The sequence below is a fragment of the Atheta coriaria genome, unplaced genomic scaffold, assembly GCF_025399875.1.
Source record: "Atheta coriaria isolate IRGN ID8LTWV9N9 unplaced genomic scaffold, Caltech_Dcor_3.1 hic_scaffold_5_pilon, whole genome shotgun sequence".
Taxonomy (NCBI): domain Eukaryota; kingdom Metazoa; phylum Arthropoda; class Insecta; order Coleoptera; family Staphylinidae; genus Dalotia; species Dalotia coriaria.
This window is the reverse complement of record NW_027045447.1, coordinates 7,422,125-7,434,960: the sequence shown is the minus strand read 5'-3', so window position 1 is coordinate 7,434,960 and position 12,836 is coordinate 7,422,125. Positions and strand designations below refer to the sequence as shown.

Here is a 12,836-nt window from a genome sequence, read left to right as displayed (position 1 = left end):
ACACTGTTTACATCCCCTGTAATAACCAATTATGAAATTTGTTCTTAATAGTTTATGTAGCAATTGAACACCTATAATATAATTGTCGTATACACATTCGTGGATAATGAAATATTAAATCACCACCATTGATTCTAATTCCTAGAAAGTGACTAAGATATTTCTGGTTTCGGAGAAATTTAATTTTGGCAGGAATTGTTCTTATTCACTGCAATTCTGAATAATTATGAATCATTGACAATGTCAGGATGATTAGTTAATCATAACTGATGTCTTCGTCTTAATTGAAATATAGAAGGCGTGTAAAATTAATTCGTCATAGTTAAAGCCTACATATTTATGAGTTGATATAAAACGGCGCTCCAGGCGTACAATTTACAGAATTGGAGCGCTAATATCGCAGCCTATTACCATCTGCAAATAATGGCGTAGTTTCTAATAGAGGCGAGCAACCCTTTCGTGTTTTACGGCCGCGACGCCGGAAACTATTAACGTAATTGAATCAACCTACCGTAACATTACTAACTAAATACTCACTCATTCTATTCGTGCCTAATGAATAAAAATAAAATGCACGCGCATACGTGGCAAATATTTGATTCGCGGCTTTATTAGAATTACGAGCGTCGGTCCGCGCGGCGCGGCGCCGAGCACTCGAAAAAATATTATATTTAGAAGCGATTCCGGACCGGCGCCGTCAACTTATGCGGGCTGGCAGCGGCACCGAGCGTCGCGGCGAAGGGGGCGTCGGCAGCGCGCTCACGCTCGCGGGCGAGCACCGCGCCGCCGTTCAGTACAGCAGCGCCGATCACATGCGTCGTGCCGCCGCTCCGCCGCCGCTCTCACACACACCGCTCCCGCATTGATCACGCATCCACCGAACACAAGTTGATACCGTGTTCAGATAAAAACGAACATTCGCTTGTTTGTTGTGCGAGAGTTTCAGCGCGAAAATATCAAGCGTTAAACATCCGAGTCGAACAAGTCAATAAATAAAATTCATAAACTCAATGTTTCAAAAAGAAAATTAAACAACCACAACGAGTTGTGTTAATGTTTCGAGTGCTGTGCTTCGTAAATGTGAACATTAACTGCACTCATCGATTTTGGACGTAATAGTAAACGAGTAATTCAAGACGTGGAGTTGCGTCTTCCTTCCTTCGAGCGACCGCAAAGCCCAAAGGACTTATATAACAACTCCTTACGTAGCAATCTAGAAAAAAGGGGTAAGTGTAGATGTTCATGTAATTGACGTTGTATTACAAAGAAAACTAAAAATAAAAAGCGTTGTTATTTTCGTCTGCGACTGCTCCAATGTACTATTTTGAGCAACAGCAGTTTATATATACAATTATGTTAATGTGACTTGGTTGTGGTCAATATTTTAAATAAAATCAGGCATATATCACTCCCTCGTGTACAATTACTTGTAGATGTCAAAGCTGCGCGCGGTCGCTTTAGCATAATGTTTATTTTATCTAGGACATTTTTTTGCGCACCCCTGGCGCATATATGCCGCCGGCTTCGGTGTAGATATATATTTGCTACTCGCCCGCCACCGAAACCGAAGGGAATATATTCTTCCACTTAGTTTTCTTTTACTTCGAGCGTCTTTTTGTCGTTGTCGTTGCGAAACTTATGTACGCGAGCAAACGCGTAAATATATAATGGCAACGTCATTAAAGTAAAGTGGTAAAGTGGCAACGAGCTAAACTTGCCCTCGCGCGTAATGACAAACATGATAAACACTCCTGAATGATTCAGTGTTTGTGTATACACTTTGTATACCGGTACATACCATGCGACAGCGTTTGAAATTGGTGGTATTTGATATTTCAGGCGATCAAATGTGGGTTTGTGTTCGACACGAGGTCAGACGGTCATGCAATTTATTATGAATTCCATTTATTCGCCGCGGCGAGTGCACAATGGCCACCCCATTAAACCGGTCCCATTGTCGACAGCGGGTCCACGAAATGGACCGCGCACGGTTTACCCCGCTTGCAGTGGTCGCAGTGGCGCCCCCTTTTACAAACCGGGACGGTTTCATTAATTAAAATAAATAAATTATCGATTCGGTATTCACCGAATATTCGTTATCGTCAGCCTGGCTTACGGATTGTCCTCGCTTGGGCTTACAAATGGTCGTACAGCTTGTTCATTCACTTAACTACAGTGAAAATTGCTTTCGGAGCTGATATCCGGGGCACTATTTAACATTATGTTGGGTTTTTAATTGAATCCTTTGATCCTATGGGTCATCATTCAACAAAGGATTTGCATTGTCAGCAAAATAAATTGCCTCGATTTAAGTAGCATCAAATGGCATTTTATCTAATGATAGTACTTTTATATTAGGAGATTAAATAACTTTTAGGGTACAAAAAAGAGAAAACTCTTTTTATGTTACGTCTGGACTGACCTAAGGTTTTACCTAAAAAAACAGAAATTTATTTGAATAGCAAACAAAAACTAACCTCACATTTAATTATGTCAACTTGAACGAAAAATATTTTATACCTACCGCATTAAATTCGATTTCTCGTGGAAGAGTAATTATATTGTTACACTCGGTGTAATCTTGGAAGGTTGCCACAGCCGTTATAAACTTGTCGCATAAATTGCTCATTACTACAACCGCCACATTGCCACACCGCCGCAGCAGCGCCGAAAATCAAACAGAGGAAAGTAATAATACGCCAGTTTAATATAAATTACTCGTTCATAATGCGATGCATGAAGAGAGCGCAGGGAGTTGCAGCGAGTGCACGAAGTTGCTCGTGGTTGACAGGATTTCCATCGAGCTGGGAAATTAACGCCGCGCAAGATTACGTGCGCGCGTGCGCGTCATATCTTGCCGAATCATTGTTTGTCGCCGATGATGACATATAAATTATAAGGCTCATCTTGGAGATGCGCAGGACATGCTGGAAGGGCGATGCATGTTAATGTTTGAACTTTACGCTGCCGGCGCTTTTCTACGCTGCGAAAAGTTTTAATGGGCACGCTTTAAAAGTGCACACATGTGCAAACTACGAAAATTATACCCGTCAAGGGGCCGCTTTATTCCGCACACTTTAGAATATTCTTTTAATTTCTCACTGCAAATTGAACGTAATTTACGTTGCGTTTTTTTTAAGGAAATAAATTTTTGTGAAATTGGAATCGTGTTTGTTATTGATTTATGCCTAAAATTAGCTGCACAAAAGTGGCAACACAATTGGATATATGCCATGCATATTAACCACCCTCGTTGCGAACGGGTCGCAAAAACAATGTGTGAAATATGCAGGCTGGGAAGCGTGAGCGTGTTTTGCAAATGTTGGAGTTGCTCGCGTATATATTTATCAATCTACGAATGGTGGAGGCGCAGCTGGGGGTGAATAGGGAGGACTGGGGTGGTCGCCGTGTTCTGTTCGGAAGTAGAAATGAGAAATTAGTCGAGTCAAAACGTAACAGATGTTGTTACCAGCCAGGTTTTGCCGTCGCGCCTCGACTATCTCGAATTTATTGCAACATGTTTAAAACAGACTTAACTAACAAACACACACACACACAACAACTCTCGGAAATAAACACACATTACATTTGCGCGAAAGTCGTTTTACAAAACAGCGGGAATTCAAGACATCGTCGTGGAGGATTATCAAAAAGAAATTTTGCGGGCGCACATTTTGTTTCTCTCCACATAAAACTGCGTCCGAGGTTCGTTTTTGCTGTTTCCTTTTAGTCGGGACGTCAGGGTTTTTTTTCTTGCATTTGGGAAGGAAACCCAAAGCCAAGCGCGTACACCCTTCATCCTCCTCCCACAAAAACGAGGAAGAGAAGATGCGAGAGGCTGCGCCGAGAACAAAATTCTTTATGGATTAGTTTCTTGTGTAACTCTGTATAAAATTCAGTTCACGTGGTCTTGATGAAGGTCGTAAAATTCGAGGGTTCGTCAGTTTGCGAAAAGAGAGCGGCGGCAAGACGGCGCGCAATACCTAATCTGAAAAGGAATTTCGCGATTTCCTCATTCTCATTGCCTCATTTGATGGTCGACGTTGCCGGGCGATATCAAACGAAACAAATAAAAAATTCAATTGAAGTAATGGATTTTTTGCGCCGCCAGCACGAAATCCAAACGCGGCAAGAAATTAGACAAATGCCTACGCGCGAATTCTAACACCGCACCCTCCGAAAATAGTCGACTTGCTTTGACACTTACTTTGAGACGTGTCAAGGCTCGTGTGCGAGTTTAAAATAACAACAGATTTGCATTCCGACGCGCCGCGTTATTTATGGATGAGATTAATTGAAGTTAATGGAAGGGATGAAAGTCTTTGTAATTTCCGACATTCGATTGCCGACCTCTTGGGGGCTGGAGGCGACAGTACGAGAAAATACGCGCGCGTAAATTTTAGATGTTGCTTTAAGTGCGCGGCATCGAAGAGAGGCGAAACGCGTCTTTTAATTTTCTTATTTTATTTTGCTTTCTTTCCGAAGAAAGGACGGAAATCTATTTGATGTCGTGAATCCGGAAAGACGCTTTGAAAGGCGCGCATTAAGTTTGCTCGCCTCTGCTTGGCCGCTTAGTTTTTCAATTCGAGAAAGTGCAATTATGTACGTTCGTCATGTCTCGCGCGTATATTTTTATTTTATTCACTTGGTTTCCGAAAGGATTGCGCTTGCTTTTGGGTTGGTATTTGTGTATATATGTGTACTGGCACTAACTTTGTCCGGGAGTGTTATGAAGCCCCTCATGCGCTCGTTTTACTATCCATATTACGCTTGGGAAATTCGGAATGACTTTATTTGATTATATCTGGAAAGTAATTGGCTACAAAGCTGCGAAGTGATTTTTTACACAAAATCTGCAAACAACTGAATTTAATTTTCTACAAATTACACAACTGTCCTAGTTTTTGTGTTTTCTACGCGTTACTAAAACTAACACGGAATTTAAGTGAAACAGGTAAGCTGAAACACCTAGAAGAAAATTATAAATACAAATTGTGCCCACAAGGGCACACTCGTGGCTGTTGCTGTGGTTACGTGCATGCACATAGGAAAGCAAGTTTGCCCAATGGGAACAATAGCACCTTTTGTCGAATCTTAATTAAATTTCTCCGTGTTTTTCTTTCGGCTTCCGTGTATACAACGAGTGGTCGGCGCGCACAACGCCTTTATCCACGAGGGGTGTTCGCACCCGAACACCTTTCCCGCGGTGCAAAGGAGAAGAAAGCACGCGTCTAGCGCAAGCAGCAAAACGAAGAAACGAAGAATCGCCGACGGGCGGACGGAGCGAATGAAAGAAAGCACTGAGAGAGCGCTAAAGAAACACGCGAAATAGATTTCGCCACGCAAAGGAAAACTTCAATGCATACTAATACGGGCAGAGATCTTTTTATACTTTTTATGGACTGACTGCTTCGTTACCAATTCGCCGCGACGTGCCATGTTTCAGTTCGTCTGTTTTTGAGTCATTTATTCATTCGCTTACCGAGGTGCGAGTGCGTTTGATGCGTTCGTGCGCGAAACTAAAATTGAACCTAATTTCACAACGCGTCTTTGTCTCGTTTGCAACAATATATTTTTTTGTTATAATATATTGTCATGCTGATTTATAACACTTCTAAAAATCCTTGAATTTTTTTGCTATTTTTATGCTTTGTGGAAAGTTCCATGAAAATAAGCTCCAACTAAAATCGCAAATCAATAAAATCCTTCCCGAGAAACGAGTGTAAACCCCAATACTTTTATGGACGAGTCAAAGCGATTCTGGAAATTCGAAAATTTCGAGTTTGTAGACGAATCATTGAGCAAATTGTTATAGAAATACATGTTTGCCTAAAATAACACACAAAAACCCTAAGCAAACAGAAGATATACTTTAGTTTTATATTATTATGTTATCAGTCAGTATATATTTCCAAATACACACAAAAGAAAATAAATCATGTGGAATCTAACGATATGAAAATTGTATTTTTGTTGTACCAAAGTTGCGCATTACACTGTGCTCCTCATCGCTGTTCTTTTTTTTTTATTCTATTCGATACTTGATTCCAGTCAGACAGCGCAGCAACTATTTGCTGGGATAGATTCAAGAGGAAAGCTCGCATAACATAAAGCAACAAAAAATTCGACTGCCCATTGAATATGTAATATACGTAAAGGAATTTAGACAAACAAATATGCATCGATTTATTGCGCTTTTTTTGCCAAACGCTCAAAATTTATGAGATAATTTCTAAATTCTTACAAGATTAAAATGCTTGCAATGTCTATCTGTAAGCGTCTTATATTTAAGCCGTTCTAAAAGACTACGTGATTAAAGTGAGTTTGCTTTTTTTCTATTGCAAATCGCATTAAATTTTGTTTGTAAGACTCATGAATAGAAATTGGGTTTCAAACTTAATCAAGCAATGTGTACTTACTTAAGCATTAAGAACAGAAAAAGCAAAGGCGTATAATTTATCTAAAAAAATAAAAATTGCTATAATAAAATCAACTTTTTATTTTCTAGTGAAAATATTTTGTTTTACGAACCTAAAACTTCATTTAAATCTGTAAAGAGAGCATGATAACGACTTGTTTTCACTAACAAGCGTTGTACACACTCACAAAAACCCACGAATTGTGCGAATTGGGCTCCGGGCAAACATGTTCCGGGAGACGCAAATATAACGCCGAAATTATCGCCGCCGAATATTTTTTGGCCAACTTTCGGTTTGCACAATAATCCTCCGTCCTATACACACACAAACACCGAGAAATATGAGGATGGTCCTCATTGTCCCAATGGATTTGTCAGAAAGTTTTTTACACGCATGTCCGATTATTACTTATGGGCTCATACAACATGTCAGGAGTTTAAATTATTAGTGCATTACAATACGTCCAGGCAAACACGCAAACACTCTGTATGCAGACGCGTATAGGTGAATTATTATTTAATATTTTTGTTTCGCGGAATAAATGCTGGCTGGCTCGGAAGTTTTACCATTCATTCATGCGAAATGCGTGCACATCTAAAGAGGGGGTGGTTCTCCGGCTATGATATAATGATATATCATCTCGGGCCGGCGTAAGAGGGCCGAAACAAACATCCTCGCCATGAATAGCGACAGCGGATTAAACTTTTAGACGAGTGCCAAGTTTGAGATTTATGATTTTAATGGGCCGGAATTACCACGACAATCACATGCCTTTATCTCGCGTATTTTTCCATTTCTATATCTGTGAACGTGTGGAATATTTTTTTCGTTTTTTTTTTTCAATTAGCAAGTCTTGAAACTAGCTTGTGATTGTGGTTTTGATTGCACAGCACGTGTAATTAATGATAATTTAATGAATGCATGACAAATTATCCCAGCTGCGACAGTTGAATGTTTTTTTGGTTTTATTCTTTGCTTCTGAATTGTCTTTGATGCAAAGCGGAATGAAAGGAAGGACTGAGCGCTTAATGAAAAAAAAAAACACGAAGAATATTAATTACGCGGAAGGAAACGCGAAGAGCTTTTTGCCTGAGCGCGCGTCAAGCTGCCGAAGTTTAATCATCAATTAGGTGTTGTGTTTTTCGGCGTTTTACGCATTCGTGCACGCTGCGGTTTTGCAGCAGACGGAGGGCGATCGGTATCGTTTTGACGCCGCGCTCGCAATTCATCAGCTAATTACAGGCGCGCAGCCGTCAAAAGGCAATTAAAATGCGTGCGCAGCGCTCGCAACACATTTTTATATTACATTTGGCGCTTTGTGTTGTCGCGCGTCGCATAATGGGAAAACATTTTGCGCAGTCGTTTTGTACACGTGGAAATATTATCGTCTGCGCAAGCCAACACAGGTTTCGGGGTAGCATAACAGAGTAATATTTGCAGCGAGACTGAAATTACACCTCATCAGACCCCTCGTAGAGCCGGAATAGACTAAAACTAGTCAGCGTATTCGCCTCGGCGCACAGAGAAAATCATCTGCACGTCGTATATTACTTTCTCTTGCTGCACTATCGTCGACGACGTCTTTTGTTGCGCATGTCTGCGATATTTTCTATTTTCTCGTCCTTAAACGTGACACAATGAGACATCGCCGTATGCACGTTGCGCTGAAATGAAATTAACTTTTTTTCTTCATATGCCGGCGGACTCGGTGCTAAACAATTTTTTATTACGCACGCAGAAGGGTTTTACGACTCAAATATTTTTTATTGAGCGTATGCTTCCGCGTTTTAATTGTTACCACAGACGTTCGAAATGAAATTTTCCATTTTGAAATTGAAAATTTTCTATTTCAGCATACGCCTTGAATTTTAATTTTTACAATAGTTAAAAGTTTTTTGCTGGAAAAAAAAATATTTGAATGGGGAATAATGCTTTGTTTGACACATAAAACATTCGCAGGAAAAATTTTTTTAGCGCTGAAACCGTGACGTTTCTCGCATCTCATTTATGTTTCATTTCTGGCGCACGTGCGACGTGCGTTCGGTGAGTTTGCATCATATTAACGAGCTCTGCCGTCGTCGCCGAACAAACACCCTGCGTATCCTCGTGTACAGAACTCGCATGCGGTGGCAAAATATCCTGAAAGATTCATAACGACGCCAACAAGCGTCGCGCTGCAGTTAATACGAATGTGCCCAACGCCGGTCGTAATTTTTTGCGTAGAGCAAAGTTTGTGTACGAATTTTTGTAAACTCGAATTGGCATAAAACATGACCGCACCGTGGCTCGCACCACGAATATAGTGAGTTGGCGATTAATTCGGATTCCGGTTGTTTTCGGTCGGAAAATGTATGACCGCTGGAAGTTTGTTCGAGCGAGCCGACGTGCAGCCAAGCATTCCGGCTTTAATTGCCCGGATACACATGCAAGAAGTAATTAAATCGAATCGATTGCAATAAATATGATTAGAATCCTTTTGAGCGCCCGGTGCTTGCACCATTTGGTTTTTTTTTTCAAACAATGCGGTGTACAATAGACACAAACCTTTTTAATTAATATTACATATTTTTTTGGTTGGATTTGAGCTGCAAGCTTTTTGTTATTTGCGGATTTTTTTTTCATCCAAATCAATGCATTTGATTGTATTTTTGTCGGATCAATTATTCACATGAAAGTTTTTGTGATGTTTTTTTTTTTCATTTGTATTATACTCTTAACAATGATTATCCGTCATACTATTTGTTTTCAACATATTTTCCGGCGTTGGTATGAAAAAGTTTTATATTTAATAAATTTATAAAACTCTCTAGTTTGATTAAAAGTTGATTTTTTATCGGTCACAGCACATTAGCGCCCTGTAATAAATCGTTTAGAACTTGCCAATGTAAAATAAATTACGTTGAAATATTGTCGGTGCGAAAAAAAGCGCGCGCGCAGAAGATCTTTTGTTAAAAACCATATTGAAACTTTTCAATTTTCTTTTATGACCAAAGTAAAAGCTTTCCAGTGTACTCGGTGGCCCCAGCCAGCCAGTTAAAGGCGTCGAGTGCGACGCTGTCACGGCGATGCGTCGCGTGCTGGACGCGCGCCCGTTTCGTTTCCATCGCGATGGTGAAGGCGCCGGGCTCGTCCAAAACTCTACGTCGAGGTGTATTAGCCAATGGCGGGTGAAGGCACCGGGCAAACGCGGACGCGCGCGCGTTCCAAACTTGGCTTCAAAGTGAAATCGTTAAAATTTTAACGAGAAAGTTTCACTTTTTCGATGTCGAGCTGACTGAATATTTAATAAACGAGCAAATGATTTATAAACGTTTTATAATTTCGCGCTGAATTTAATTTTCCAAACAAGCATCACACGCAGTACAAAGTGTGCGTTGCGCAATTCGTTTAAATCAAGGCTTTGCAATTTGAAATGCGAAATGTGCTTGTTGTATCGTCAACATTCCGCGAGTGCATACCTTTCGCTGAAATACGGGTTTACGGTGGCTGCGTGGGCGCCATCCAGGGAGGAATACACTCGTGACATGTAAGCTCATATCGATTTTGTGATTTAACCAGATTTTGATTTTTAGCTCTATCTATACGGGCGTGCACAGGTTACACGTCCGCGTGATAATGATGCGCCGTCATCGCGGTTGTTATGCGGTTGTACATCCCCCGCGGGTGCAATCTACACCACGACGGAGATTTTTTTATGTTTTAAAACTCACGCACGTCAATATTAGATTTTCGCAAACCAAAAATTGATGGGTCCTACAGAAATGTGCATTCACAGCCTGAATAAACAACAAAACAAATCCGACATTTGGCCAGAGATGAAATTTACAAACTTTTAACGGCCATTTGTAAATTTAATTTAAACCCTAACAACTTTTCCGCATGGCATACTCTTGTTTCTTTTGTTTTCGTGTTCATTTAACTACGAAAAACTCTAATTGTAACCGGCGTAATCAAATACAATTTAAGCGGCGCGTACCCTCGCGGCCGTTTGCCGGCTTTTTTGTCTCGTCGCTGAACCCGAATGGTTTTTAGCGTGTATAATTCGCGCCAAATTAAAAAATAAAATAGCGGAAGCCTTTATATATCTTTTTTGTGCGGTGTTGCCTCAACTTGGCTACAGAAGCACGTTTCCAAGTGTCTGTGTGTCGTCTGAGTTTTTTCTCGAATTGCGCTTGCTTTGCGCAGATAAATGTGAATTATGACGACAGGCACAGAGACAAAGGTCATGCGGAGATTAAGTGCGAGAGAGGCAGTGCAAAAAACTCACGCCTATATTTACCTACATGCGGGGTGGCAGTGTCTCAAAAGCTCTTTTTTGCGCTCTTGCAAGCGCAAATTAAATGTCTGCATAAAAAAATCTTCATAGAACGTTTGATAAAAATAATATTTATATTGCAGAAATAATGATAAAATTCCAAGAAAATGTTTAGCTGATAAATGTGTGTCAGAAAAAATATGGCCGCCAGCGGGATATTCTATTTTACCATTGTGAATAGTGCATTTACATTACTTCCAAGTAATTTGATGCCGTTTGCGTACCATTGTACTTGTCATTTTTACTATAGGTATTCAAGAATAAATTATCCTTTGCTAGGCGAGGATCCTCGGGACGAAAAACCAAGCGCAAAAACTTTTAGGTGAACGGAAGCTCCAGCAAGCTTTCGCTTCGCAATGCCTTTGAAACTATGTGTGGCGCTTTGAGCTTTTGAGGGTTAGCGTACACGCGGATTCTGCTGGCTGGTCGATTTGCGCGATTACGGATGCATTAATTCGCGCGTTAATTTACATCGAACGCGGAAATGCTTTTTTAATATGTTCGCGCGTCGAAAGCTTTCTAGTTTATTAAATGCGCGCGCTGCATTTTAATTTGCGCCAGTCGTACCTCAACTCTCGCAATATCACGCGCGCCACCCTCATTGCTTCTTGTTGATGAAAAATACAGCATAAGTGCAGCTATTTTTGCGTTTCTATGCTGAGTCGTTTTTGTATGCACAGTACAATCACTGCTGGCACATGTCAAAACAGAGACGTAAAAAACAAACCCGGGATGCGTCAAGCGTGTGCGCGCGCTTTCGGTCGAAATAAAAATGCGGCCGAGGCGGGTTGAACTCGACCACCGGGGTCGACTGCCTGAATAAAACACCCGAAAGCCACCGCAGATGTTTGCAACAACCCGGCGCGACCGGCTTTGCAGACTTTGCGGGAGGCTTTTATACGCCCCTGCATCGGCGCCCCAAAACTGCCCTCGAGAAAAGTTTGTCATTTGAATTTCAACGATTTTCACAACACGACGACCGACGACCATATTCAGTTTGTGTGGTTATACAAGATTTAAACAAACTTTTTGCTCCAAAATTAAATTAATTCAAAAATTAACTCCAAATATTCGCATTTATCATCATGCTCATTAAGGATTATGTTATTGGCGTGTCTACACAGCAAACATCTGCTCGCTAGCCCGGCGCCTCCACCATCATCAACTGGCATTGCTTTATCATCTCGAAATTATTGAACCATGCATAATGCGCGTTTCGGTTATCAGCTATGAATGAACAGGACGTAGACAATCTATTGTCAACGTTAATGATTTGATGAACCTCAATTGAACATAATTGTGGTTGAATTTACTCAGAATACAATATTGTCACTGACAAACTAGTAAAATCAATAGTTTAAATTTAAACTATTTTGGTGTATTATTTAGACGTGCTAAATTCGTGAAGACAGCAGCAGGAAGCGACAAAAGTCGTTTTCTGAAAGCATTTATTGCGACCCGTGCATTATCCGCCTCCGGGCGCTCCACGTACAAATCAGACAATAAATTGAATTAATGAGACAGAAACAGTGAGCGCCAGCTCGCCCGTCGACGTCTATCGAGCGCGGGTGGTGCGCGCTGCTCGCCTGCCACACTATCCTGTAATCACGTCGTCATATTTCCTTTTACGCCCTCGTGGCATTAGCATACAAACATTCACGCTTGCTATCGCTCTTGTCTACAGCTCTTTAAAACTAATTTCTTCCAACAACCGCGTCTTTTAAATCCGAGACTTATATTATAGTTTGACTTTTTGTAGTGGTTTATTTGACATTAATGTGTTTGGCATGTTTGAATAGAGACTCTCCGGGGTGGGTACTGTCAACCAACCCTGTGCACTCATGTCGTATATGAGCTTTGAATATTCAAAAGATTATATGCGGGCGCGGGCGTGCACAAAGTAAAGCGATAGTGATAACGTGTAAGGCACTTTAATAAACAAACTTTGCGCTTGGGTCGACGCGCGCGCCGTCGTCATTGCAGCAGCACTAGACTTTTTCGTCGGCGTGGGCGTTTGGAGCTTCTTATATGAGTCGCAGGCGTGCTTCGTGCGCGATCGCACGTACTACATAATAATAACCGTTTGCATGGTCATGACGCCG

General features: G+C 41.0%; 1 protein-coding gene across 1 annotated transcript in view; it reads left to right on the top strand.

Moving 5' to 3' along the window:
- Positions 1-810: 810 nt before the first annotated feature.
- Positions 811-12,836, top strand: part of kek2 (kekkon 2) — a 35,233-nt gene continuing 23,207 nt past the window's right edge. Inside the window, exon 1 of the mRNA XM_065303097.1 lies at positions 811-1,226. The gene's annotated coding sequence lies outside the window, so the exon portion shown is untranslated. The remainder of the gene's footprint in view (positions 1,227-12,836) is intronic.